Genomic DNA, 11,950 nt, shown 5'->3' on the forward strand with positions numbered 1-11,950 from the left:
CAGAGCAAGTCAGAGATAGGATGCACCTAACTCTCATGAGAACACACAGGAAGAAGAGGCTGCTTAAATACAGTGAAGAAAGAGAGAGTTCTTTCCCCCAAGAGTTTTTGACCAGGACAGTTTTACAGAGACAGGTTGCAGAGAGAAAAAGCTAGACACAGGTGATGATAGAATGAACCAGAAAATCAGAAGGAGACAGAAGATTAAAACATATTGTCAGAATTAACCTGAGACCAGACAAAGCAATTTAGTCAGAAGCCAAGAGAAGCCAGTTAGAATCAGTCAGCTTGGAGAGAAATTTAGGCCAAAACAGCTGAGTTGAACCAGCCAGTGAGAGTTCAGAAAGAGCTAAAAAGGTTTGGGAATGTCTCTCATCTCATCTGACAAAATAAAAGCAACCTTTTAAGGCTTAGTTCAGATGCAATTATGATTTTTGTATAGCATAATGACTTCCTTCCAAGTTAATAATTGCCTTCAAGCTACAATATTTCAGTTACCTCTATTTACAATGTATTGTTTTAACTGGTGAAAATACCCTGGAGAGGGTCAGGAAGCTTATGTGCCCATATGGAGAAAATTATTCTAGGATGCCAGGATGCCACATACATTATACATCTGACCACATAGAGTCACTACATGCAAAAAAGATATAATGACTGGATGCTAATATTGAAGTGTTATCTGATCTACGAGGGTTGATCGGTCCTGTTCTAGTCACTGTGATTAAATTAACAATGATCACAAGTACCTTACTTCAATGAGGATGTGCAGGCCTCTGCTTACACTGTTATCCTTGCCTGAGGATAGTCTTTAATCTGTGACTTCACCTGTTAATATCCTTCTTATTTCCCAAAAGTGACATATCTCACTCTGAAATGTATATTCTTGCTTTTCAGCATCTAACACACTTATAAAGTTTCTTTCTCTTCCAGTTGCTTTAAAATATCACTAAAGGAAACATTGTCAAAAGCTCTTTACAAAGCAATTTGTATGAATGAGCTATCATAAAATCTCATGAAGGGTTCTCCAAGGTTTTATATTAAGCATGTGCATATAATAAATTAGTTTTGAATTTAGAAAAGTCTGACAGTTCTCTCATCTTACAATTTATTTTGGGATGAAAGCTCTTGTAAATGTCTAATTTCTGGGAAGAATATCTTTGGGCACGGGATTTTTCTTCTCTGAGCTATACCACTTGTTGAAGATGATAAAATTCCACTCTGATGATTTGTTATCATGAAACCCATGCTTTGTAATGGTATCACTTTGGCATAAAAAGAAAATGATAATGATTCTTTTATCTTCTTATGCCTTTGGAAATTAAATTACACAGAGTGATACTGTGCAATAAAAATTTTAAGACAGAGAACTAGAATTATTCAAAAATATTCTGAACTAACATATTTAAATATCTTTGCTTGTTGAATTTCCTTTTCCTCTCTCTCTCTCTCTCTCTCTCTCTCTCTCTCTCTCTCTCTCTCTCTTTCTCTCTCTCTCTCTCTCTCACACACACACACTCTGTCTGAGGATTACCTGGCTCTTACCACATAGCCCAGTTTGGCTTTGAACACGTGGCAATTTTGCTTCAGCCTCTCAAGGGCTGAGCTTACAGGCATGAGTTTAAATTTCCTTTTTAACTGATGTATAAATCACAAGGTTTGTACACATTAGTAGAGAACCCTGCAATGTTTCAACACATTATTTAATGTTTAAACCAATTAAACATTTATTACTTCAAGTATTTATCAGTTCTTATAGTGAAATCCCTCAAAATCTGGAGTTTTATAAACTTTTGCCATTTAGTGGTTGCTGAGAGAAGGAGAATTAATCTTCTGCAGAAACAACCCCCTGATGGATTGTCTAATTTGAAGTGGTAAGTCCTAATCACAATGAACAAGTGACAGTAAATGGATGGATTCAGCAGGTAGTATAAGTAGTGTGTGTGTGTGTGTGTGTGTGTGTGTGTGTGTGTGTGTGTATTTGTGATAATAATAATAATAATAATAATAATAATAATAATAATAATAATAATAATAATAAAGAGGTCATGAATTTTCAAGGCATTGGAGGGAATACAGGAAGAACGGGAAGGGAATAAAGAAGGGGTGAATGATATAATTATTTTGGAAGTGTGCAGTGTCTCATCCTTATCTTTAGCTATCTTAATGGGCAACATTGCATGAAACTTCTCCCTTCTCTATAACTGTAACTTACTTATTAATCAATTCCTTCCACTCCCTCCCTGCTGCCATTCTCCTCAACTTCTGTCTGATAACTACTAAGTCTGTAAGATCATTTAAAAATACTTCACATGAGTGAGACCATACCATATTTGTCTGTCTTTCCTTAATTTATTTCACTTAACAAAATAATCCCCTCTTCCAATTACACTATAGAAAATGAAACAATTCCACTATATCGATGGCAGAATAGCATTATGTTGTGTATCTGTAGTGCATTTTATTTACCAGTGTTCTAGTTGATATACATGCTTTGTTTAATTTTTTCTATTTCTTACTTATTATGAATATTTTGCAATGACTGTGGGAGTGCAGGTATTTCTTTGCTGTACTGATTTCATTCCCATTGCATATAAATAAATGGGACTGATAGATCATATAAAAGTTTTATTTGTAACTTTTGAGGGTCCCTGAGGTGTCTTCCATAATGGCTTTGCTAATTCACATTTTTCATGAATTGTTTTTGTCCTATTTTCATAATGTAATGCCTTTGGATTATAATTATTCTTTCTCTTAAATTCTCCCAGAAACTCCCCACTTGAAGAATATTATTATTTCTCCTACTCTCAGACTTTCTTAGTTGTCTGTAGTTCTTTGTGTAAGGTTGAGGTCTCATGGGCGCTCCCCTGTCCACTTTGGCTTGTCTATTATTGCCTGCTTCCCTCTCTCCACTTTGTCATTGCTTGTTGCTGTCTTTGTTTAGCTCATTTTTAGACATTCATATTGGTGAGACTTTATGAGTGCAGCATCTGAAATTACTAGAGACCCAATCTCACAGCCAAGTATCCCAAAGAGGAAAACAACTAATAGTCATACTGAGCTACGATGCCTGTGAATAACAGTGAACTAGCATGGTGCACTAACCTTAAGGGTTCAGTAATGGTACAGCCGTTCACTAACGGCTCTTTAGTTGAACTTATGACATGCTTCAACAAGGGAGAATTAATCTGCAAGGCGCTGGAAATATAGCCAACTATTCAGTGCTGCTACAAATATTACTTCACTAAACCAGCGTAGTCACTAGCAACATTCTAAACATTCCTTGTTATATCAACATACAACTGTATCACAACCAATCTACATGCAGATTTGTGGAGCTCAGCGCCAATGGACGTATCTGCAGAACATATCTATACCTAAGGTTCAGGGAACATTGCAGAAGAGGGAGTAGAAAGATTATAAAGACTTTCCTTCCTTTTAAAAAGGCAGTGTGATGTAGATTATTAAGGGGAAGTTAGAACTCTCAAGAGCAGGAGGCATTCCAAGGGAAGAATACCTGGTGGTCTCATCTTACTCTTCTTCCTGTGGATATTTAATTTAAGGTACCATTTACTCTAAGGGCTGTGCTTCCTCAGGCCTCACTCTTAATAGCTTAAGAAAAAATATAAGTTATGAAAGATATGTAAGTTTATATTTAGGTTCTCTATTCTGCTCCACTCATGTGTGAGTTTTTTCATGCCAATCGCATGTGTTATAGATTACTATAGTTTTACACTATTTTTTGAACTTGGGCCATATGTGCTCATAGTTTCTATTGCTTGATTGCTCTGACTAGGAGTTCTAGAATTATATTTAATAGAAAGGGTGAAGTGAGCATCTACATTGTTTCTTGTTGTACATATTAGACCGAGAACATACAGCTATTTCCTCATTCAGCATAATTTACATCTTGACTTGCTATAAGTTGTCTTTACTATGCTGAAGTATTTTCTTTCTATACTATATTTTATATTTTAAAGTTATAAATGTATGTTTAATTTATTAAATATATTATCTGTATCTATTGAGAGGACCATATGTTTTCAAACTTGTTGTGGTATGCCATTTTTATTGAAATGCACAATTTATGCATATCATAGTGCATGTAGTCCCTACCTTTACCCCTTGGAGGATGTCACTATAGTCTGGTAACCAGGTTAAACTTTTTCTGTCTGTATAAGGTCATATATGGCAGCACCTGGAACCCTTCCTTATGCAAATGAGTCATTCCCTGTTCTGGGCCTTGGCCAATGATGTACATGCACCCTTAAATCCCTTCCCACCCCCAAAGTTTTAAGTAGCCTTTAAATAAGCTGTTTCACTGAAGGTGTCTCCTGAGGGTCTGTTCTTTCCAAGCTCACTGCTGCCTGATGTCACTTTCACACCCAGCCGTTCCTGCCCCCACTTTCCCTCTCAGGAGCCACTGGTCACGGTCACAAGCCTATCACCTGGACAGCAATGGGACCTTCTACTTTCCATGCTATAATGTTGAATGGCTCATGCAGGTCTTGTGTAGGCAGACACAGCCATAGTAAGTTTACGCCTACAATGGCCCCAATGGCCCTGTCATGTTCAGTAGATGCTACTTAAAGAAATTATTCCCCAAATCTGGCTCTTATGATCTTTCTGCCTCCTCTCTCTTATTTTCTGAGTCTATAGAAAAAGAAGAATGTAAGCATAAGGTTATTATGTAATTCAAAAGCTGATTTTCTGTACCACCCCCATACCTTGTTCTGAGAATCACCTGTCTCAACATAGTATAAACTCTGTTCCCCAATTGTCTCCTGGTATGCCAATAAAACAGCTTACAGCCAGTCACCAAGCAGGGGAGGGAATAGGGATGGGCTTCCTTCCAGCCAGGGAAGGAGGAGTTAGCAAGTAGGGGATTCAGCCAAGGGCAAATGTCCAGGAGGGACCAGGAGAGAGAGCTCAGCAAGGAAGGCTACAGAGTGAAAGTACCTCTGGGATGTAAACTAGGGGGAAGCTAAATTAGCTTAAAGGGTTAAGAATAAAGTAATAAACTTCTCAGTTCTTGTGCTGTGAAGCTTGTTTAAATAATGCAATAGAGTCTAAATTATTTGTGTAATAGCTATGTAAGAGAGAAACTAAGAGAAACAAAAACTGTTTTATAAAAATAACATTAACATTTTGGCACCTAAGGTGGGACTGGACTTACATAGAAAGTAAAACTACAGACCAGTTTCTTAGTTCTGTTCTTTAAGAGAGCCACTGCAGTTTCTAAGGCAGGAGCTCACAGCTTCCTGATTAGACAGAACCCTGGCAGAGCAGCAAGGCCTCTAGTGGGCTGCAGAAACAAAACAAAACAAAACAAAACAAAACAAAACAAAACAAAACAAAACCTGATACAAATTCCAGAGAGACAAAACAGAAGCAGTTCTTTTAAAAAGCCCCTGCAGAAAAAGTAGATCTTTAAAATAAGCAAGCTCCTAAAAGTCAGACCTTTCTATCCAAGATAGGAAATCCCTTAAGAAGGAGTTCCTGCTTGTTTGACTCATGCAGCTGAGAGGAGCAAACACTTGTGGACCAAATGGCTTCCCAGAATTTGGGAGAGGTCAGGATTCAATGAGGGAGACAGAAAAAAAGCTTCTTGCTGGAAGCAGGATCCAGGGATAGACTGAGAAGTGTTAAGCATCTGAACTGGTAAGGTCCAGAAGAGAAACTGGGTATCAGAAAGTAAAGTTCTTAGGGAGAGGTTTTAAAATTAAAGAAGATTATCTTCTGTGGTGAAAATGGAGGAAGACCCAATGGCACAGTGCTTCTCGACTCCATTTGAGTTTGCTTCTCTAAGTATACAAATAATTTTTTTCAGTGACAATTTCAGTTTTGTATATCCTCTTTGTGAGAGATCAGAGTAAGACAGACTTGGAGAAAGAAGAAACTGAGAAAGTAAGTGCTAAATTAAAGGCCATAGGACAGAGGTTGGGGAAATCTTTGAATTCAAATATGGAACCTTCAGAGAAATCTAATCTGGAACTTTCAATAACACCAAAAGAGGTAGTTCTAGGTATGGAAAATCCATAAAGCCGCGAAGAAATTGCAGAATGACAGCCCATTGAGATGCTAGCTAGAAAAGCTTTAGCTATAGGACGACATGGTCAGACAGGATACTGTGTGTGTATTGTCAAGGTTCAATTACTGGACGAATAAATCTATATACTAAAGTAGAGATGCATGTCCTGTTTGGAAGAAGGTCATACAGTGGCTTGTGTGCACCATTTTTCAGTTTGGAGAACTGAAATATTTGCATCATTCCATAGGTTTAAATTCAGAATTCAATGGGTTTTGCCTTAAATTCTGCAGAGCATGAATCTAAGGTTACATATTTGTTAGAGATGGTGACTGTCTTGGAAAAGACTTTACAAATTGGGGCTGATGGTGCTTCAGCATGTATATCCATTGGAATACAACAGTTTCTTTTAGACATTATGACATGAAACTTGTCACAGATAAAAATTATAACCCTATAGGTCAAACAATGATGAGACGATCTAATAATAATTTTTAAAAGGTGGTCATAAAACAGAAGGGGAATATAGTATCTCCCCAAAGTAGATTAAATAATGATATATTGATTTTAAAGTTTTAAAATGAGACAGTAGCACACCTGCTAAGATACAGTGGAGTTTAGAAAGGACTGCTGAATTAGATTAGCAGATAAAGGTGTTAGTCCCAAAATGGAAGACAGGAAATGTGCTGTGTTGGGGAGGAGAATTCGCTCTTGTCTCAAAAGGACACTACATTTTTGTGTCTTGCTTGCTCAAACAGAGAGCAGAGAATTATCTTTAACTGAACTTTGTTCAGTGCACAGTCCATCCATATATCAATACAATACATATTGTATAATACCTTTAAAAGTTAATATTTTTCAGAACAAGAGGACCAGACACACAAAGAGACAAAACAAATAGCCCAGCTGACCATACCTCACAGATAGCCTCAATAACTGTTTCCTAAAACACCTGCAAAAAAAACCCTGCATCTGTGCCAATTTCAAAAATGGCTAGCTAGATCAGATCATCCATCGTCACAGACTGTTCCAGTTAGGACTTTAGTTAAGCTCTGAACTTTCTCAGCATGTAGAAACTGGACAGCAAAAGTACAGCTCACTTTATTAAGACTGGACAAATATACCAATTGTATTGAGCCCTCAAAAGAAAAAAAACTATGTCCTAGATCCGCAGGAAGCAATTTAAGAAAACTATTCCCTAGTCCCAAGAGGGGTGAATGGCCTTTGGTCATTGTATGGGTGATATATGTCTGTTATTGTTTTAAAGGTGTTGGTTATAGGAATGATGAGTAAAAGGATAGATTAGTGAATGTACTTTGAGGCCAAAGAGCATTAATAAGCCAAAAATGCTACATTGATATAGATCTTTGTATATTAATACAGGTTTAAGATTATGTTTTGCTATAGCATGCTAAAGTATTATTCGTGTATAACTCTTAAAAATGCAATATAAAGTTCTAGTCCCTTTGAAAGCTGCTATTACCAACTGTGTAGGATAATAAAGAAATGTTTAGGATAATAAAGAAACGTATATTAGCAGTCAGACAATCAAACTTATGGTCATGCTAGATACTGGTCTAGTTAATTACAAAATTATGTTTCCTAGATTGACATATAACAATAGTTAAAAACAAACAATTCAGATAAGATAGATAGATGGTCTTCAAACACCTCAGAGATCTACAGAATATGGCATATAAATATTTTCTTGACTTAAGCCTTTTTTTTTTTTACAATAAGATAAGTCTGTTTCTGGCAGCACCCCTGTTCTACTTCAAAGAAGATCAAAGTCTTCATATGTGACAAGATAGCTAATGGGTGAGAAAATGTCCTTGTGTCAATTACAGAACACTGTCCCAACTGGACAAACTGGATGCAGTAGAGTCAACTGCTGAAGCTTTCAAGGACAAAGTAGAAAAGTCATTTATATTTCATGCTTTACAGAAAAGTCTGTCAAATATTCTGAGCTGTAGGGGTGAAGATGATGCTTGAATGTTATGGAAGAATTTTGAAGGACTGTCCAGGAAACCAAATATCTTTGTCATTTCTATACTTTTGGAAGCTGCTTGCCTACACTTTAATATTTACTAATTATTAAGTCTCTGATGGGATTGAAGACTATATAGCTATAGTCTCACAGTTAAACTTAGACTGTTTAGGATGATAGAAATTAATAGACAGTAGAATACTTTATCCAGGGCTGCCAAATCTACAAATGTAAGTTTTATCTAGCAATTTTCCTAATTGTTATTATTACATATAACTTGCTATTGTAAGAGAAGGAGACTTTTACTAGACTAAAAGGGGGAGGAAGGACATATACATCCAATCTAGTGCTGAATATTTCTCGCACTCCTTGTCTACACTTTGACTAACTGTGAGTTTCAGTGTCAACTGCTATACCTTCAAACAAGAAGCTTCAGTGCACCAATATGGCAAAAGATAAGTACTTAGAAAGGAGGTTGATGACTTGTCCACTTAACAAGTTAGCATTAGTAGGTTCTCACCTATGGCATATGACTAGTCTAGCCTCAGGGTCTTAGCTGAGGTTATAATACCAGACATAGACTCTCCTGGGAGTGGGCTTTAAGTCCAACCAGAAGGCTGTTGGTTAACCACATACCATTCATATCACTATTGAGCACATCTTTTCAGGATAGTCATTGTTGCATCTCTCAGTATCCGCAGCTTGGTAAGTTTGTTGATGACTTTCCTTTCCAGCAGCTTGCCCAGCATCTTCCTACATTACTAAAGGTACATCAAGGAGGAAGCTTCTGTGCCAATAAGATTAAAAATTCCAATGGTCAATGAACAAGGGGCATGATGTGTTCAGCTATATTTGTAATGAAAGAGTTCAGAAGTGTAATGCATGAGAAACTCATGAAACACATTGGTATGTAGAACCCAAACTGAGAATTCATTTTACATTTGTTCCCCGCTTCACTTGCATAGATGTGACATGGCCATGTCTTTAGATTGCCTATGCTATCATATTGTGCTAATCCAAGAAGTGCACCACAGACGCTAGCACTGATCCTTCATAGAGAAACCTTCAATTTATGGCTTCTCGGTATGTTTTATAACCCTTCTGCCTTTGCCTTATATTATAGACATCTGTTATATTTGCAAACTATGAGAGCAAAAATGTTGTGAAGAGACATGCTATGCTTTTAATGTTTTTACTTTATTCATGTCTATTAAAACTAACACATAAGTCACATTTGTTAGCTTTAATTCTTCTGCTTTTACTTGTGTGTACCAAGAGATGACACTGACATCCTTGCATGGTATTGTCTGACCAGTAATACCAAAACAGAATCCAATGTGTTTCCAGTAGACAAGGGATCTAGGAGTTGGCTGGGATCACAGAACGGTTTAGCCTGATCTCCACACAGGGCTGCAGTTGAGGAGATGATGTTATCTGTGGCATTAAGGCTCACCAATACCACTGCTCTCACCACATTGTGCTGTTAAAATAAAATCCAAAATGCTTTTTATATTTCCTACTGGGTCATCCGTTTTTGGCACTTTAGTTGTAGGATAATATTAATTTACTTCAAGAATTTACTTGGTCCTACATTTCTTTAGGAGTCAAGTAGGAGAGATTTAAAGTAAAATTACTCGGGAGGCAGAGGCAGGTGGATCTCTCTGAGTTTGAAGCCAGCCTGGTCTACAAAGTGAGTCCAAGACAGCCAAGGCTACACAGAGAAACCCTGTCTTGAAAAACCAAAAAAAAACCAAACCAAACCAAACCAAACCAAAACAACAACAACAACAAAAAAAAAAACAAAACCAAAACCAAACCAAACCAAACCAAACCAAACCAAAACCAAAAAAAACCAAAAAAAGTAAAATTGTTCAAAATTTCATGTCACACACACACATACACAGACACACACACAGACACACACACACACACACACACACACACACACACACACAGACAGAGAGAGAGAGAGAGAGAGAGAGAGAGAGAGAGAGAGAGAGAGAGAGAGAGAGAGAGAGAATGTGTTACTAAAACTATAAGCAAACATGGGAAATGACGCTAATAAAATTGGCTTGTTTCCTATATTAGATTCCAATGAACAGAGCTGATGGTTCTTGGTTTTATAACTTGTCCAAAAAATCAGGTGATAATTTGCATGTGCTTTTAAATTAAAACAATGGTCAGACTATCAGAGCGAAGAATCAGATGTCTGAGCAGTTACCACTACTTTGCACCCATTTTGAGTACCATGCCAAGTGCCTGCAAATTACTGTGATGGCAATTGAGAGTGCTATTGAATTGCTGTTGAGTACTGTGGAAACCTTGAACTGCTGTGTGTTCTCCAAATCATTAAATGGCAGATATCTTTCTATTTTAACTGCCAGAGAAAGAGGAATAAATCAGAGCCACAATTATTGTGCTAAAAGGTAACTTTTAACAGCTGAACTGGGCTTAAGGAAAGCACAAAGGAATCAAAGGTGCAAATTAAATTTCCATAATGATAAAAAATTTGCATGATATCAAACAGTGAGATACCATATTAGCTCATAAATAACCTCATAGCTGTGCACCTGAGTGTACCTTCCTCACAGTTTATGATAATTATTTTATGCTTGGGAATATTTGTTAAGAAAAACATTCAATACTTTCAACAGAAAGGTCACAGTTACACTTTCTAATTAACTGTGAAGATGAATGAAATGCATTCTTTGATTTGTGCTATGGGTATAGCATTTTGATGTTGTGATTTCAAGTGGTTTGAGAAAAATCCCAAGAATGTAAAGTAAGTCAAGGAAACAGAAAGTATAATAAAAGTATCATTAGTATATTTTGATGCAAGATGTGTTTTTAGTATAGTTTATGAGGATGTATTATTAATGGAAATAACCATAAGCAGTTATTTCTGGAAATTTGGATAATGCAAGGATTTTAAAACTTAGTACTTCTTAGATCCAATGACTGAAGTTTTCAGTAAGCTACTTCTTCTTTCAGTATCATTGTGTCATTTCATCATATTTCAATCATTTTATCCCGTAGAAAGCTCACATGCTCAAAAATGAAAATGGTTTTTGAAGCAAAAGTTAGAATGTAGGAAAATTATTTACTTGTTTTCCTTACTTTATTCCTCAAAGATTTTAAACAAAAAACGTATTGACATTTAGTATGACCACAAGGATCTTGCTTAAAGAAAAAGATAACATTATATAAAGCCCCAATTATGTTCTATGTTAAAACAATAGTAGCCAGAAGAAAACATTATTTAAAGATATTAAGAATAGTTAATATCATTCAAATAATACACTTTTATTTAGTATGCAGATATTGGATACTATGTATGATGGGAAATGTGTTGTTATATAGTAACATTTCTGTTTTTACAGATGATCATTTCAATATTATATATGTGTATATATATGGTTTTATATATGTGTGTATGCAAATTTTGAGTAATTATACTAGTAAATATTTTGAAATCTGACTTATATAAGTAGTTTTTACTTATTTTTACTTGTTTTGATCTCTGTTGAATTAAATGGGATTGGTGTTGGCAAGCTATGTTTTTTTTTTTTAATTTTGCAGCATATTGTAAAACTACTGTATGGGAAATTTTTTTATTCCTCCTTTATTAATTTATTCTTGTTACATCTCAATGGTTATCCCATCCCTTGTATCCTCCCATTCTTCCCTCCCTCCCAATTTCCCCTTATTCCCCTCCCCTATGACTGTTCCTGAGGGGGATTACCTCCCCCTCTATATGATCATAGGGTATCAAGTCTCTTGTATGGGAAATTTTAACAGTAGGCCTAAATCAATGCTGCATATGACAGCTTATTTTTCTCATCATTACAATTATTTGTTATTATTAATTATACTAATTGTTGAAAACTGCTTGGTACAAATTGGTAGATTTCTATGTTATCATTTACATCTGTATTC

This window comes from Acomys minous (genome assembly GCF_964271855.1).
Source record: "Acomys minous genome assembly, chromosome: 8".
Classification (NCBI taxonomy): Eukaryota; Metazoa; Chordata; class Mammalia; order Rodentia; family Muridae; genus Acomys; species Acomys minous.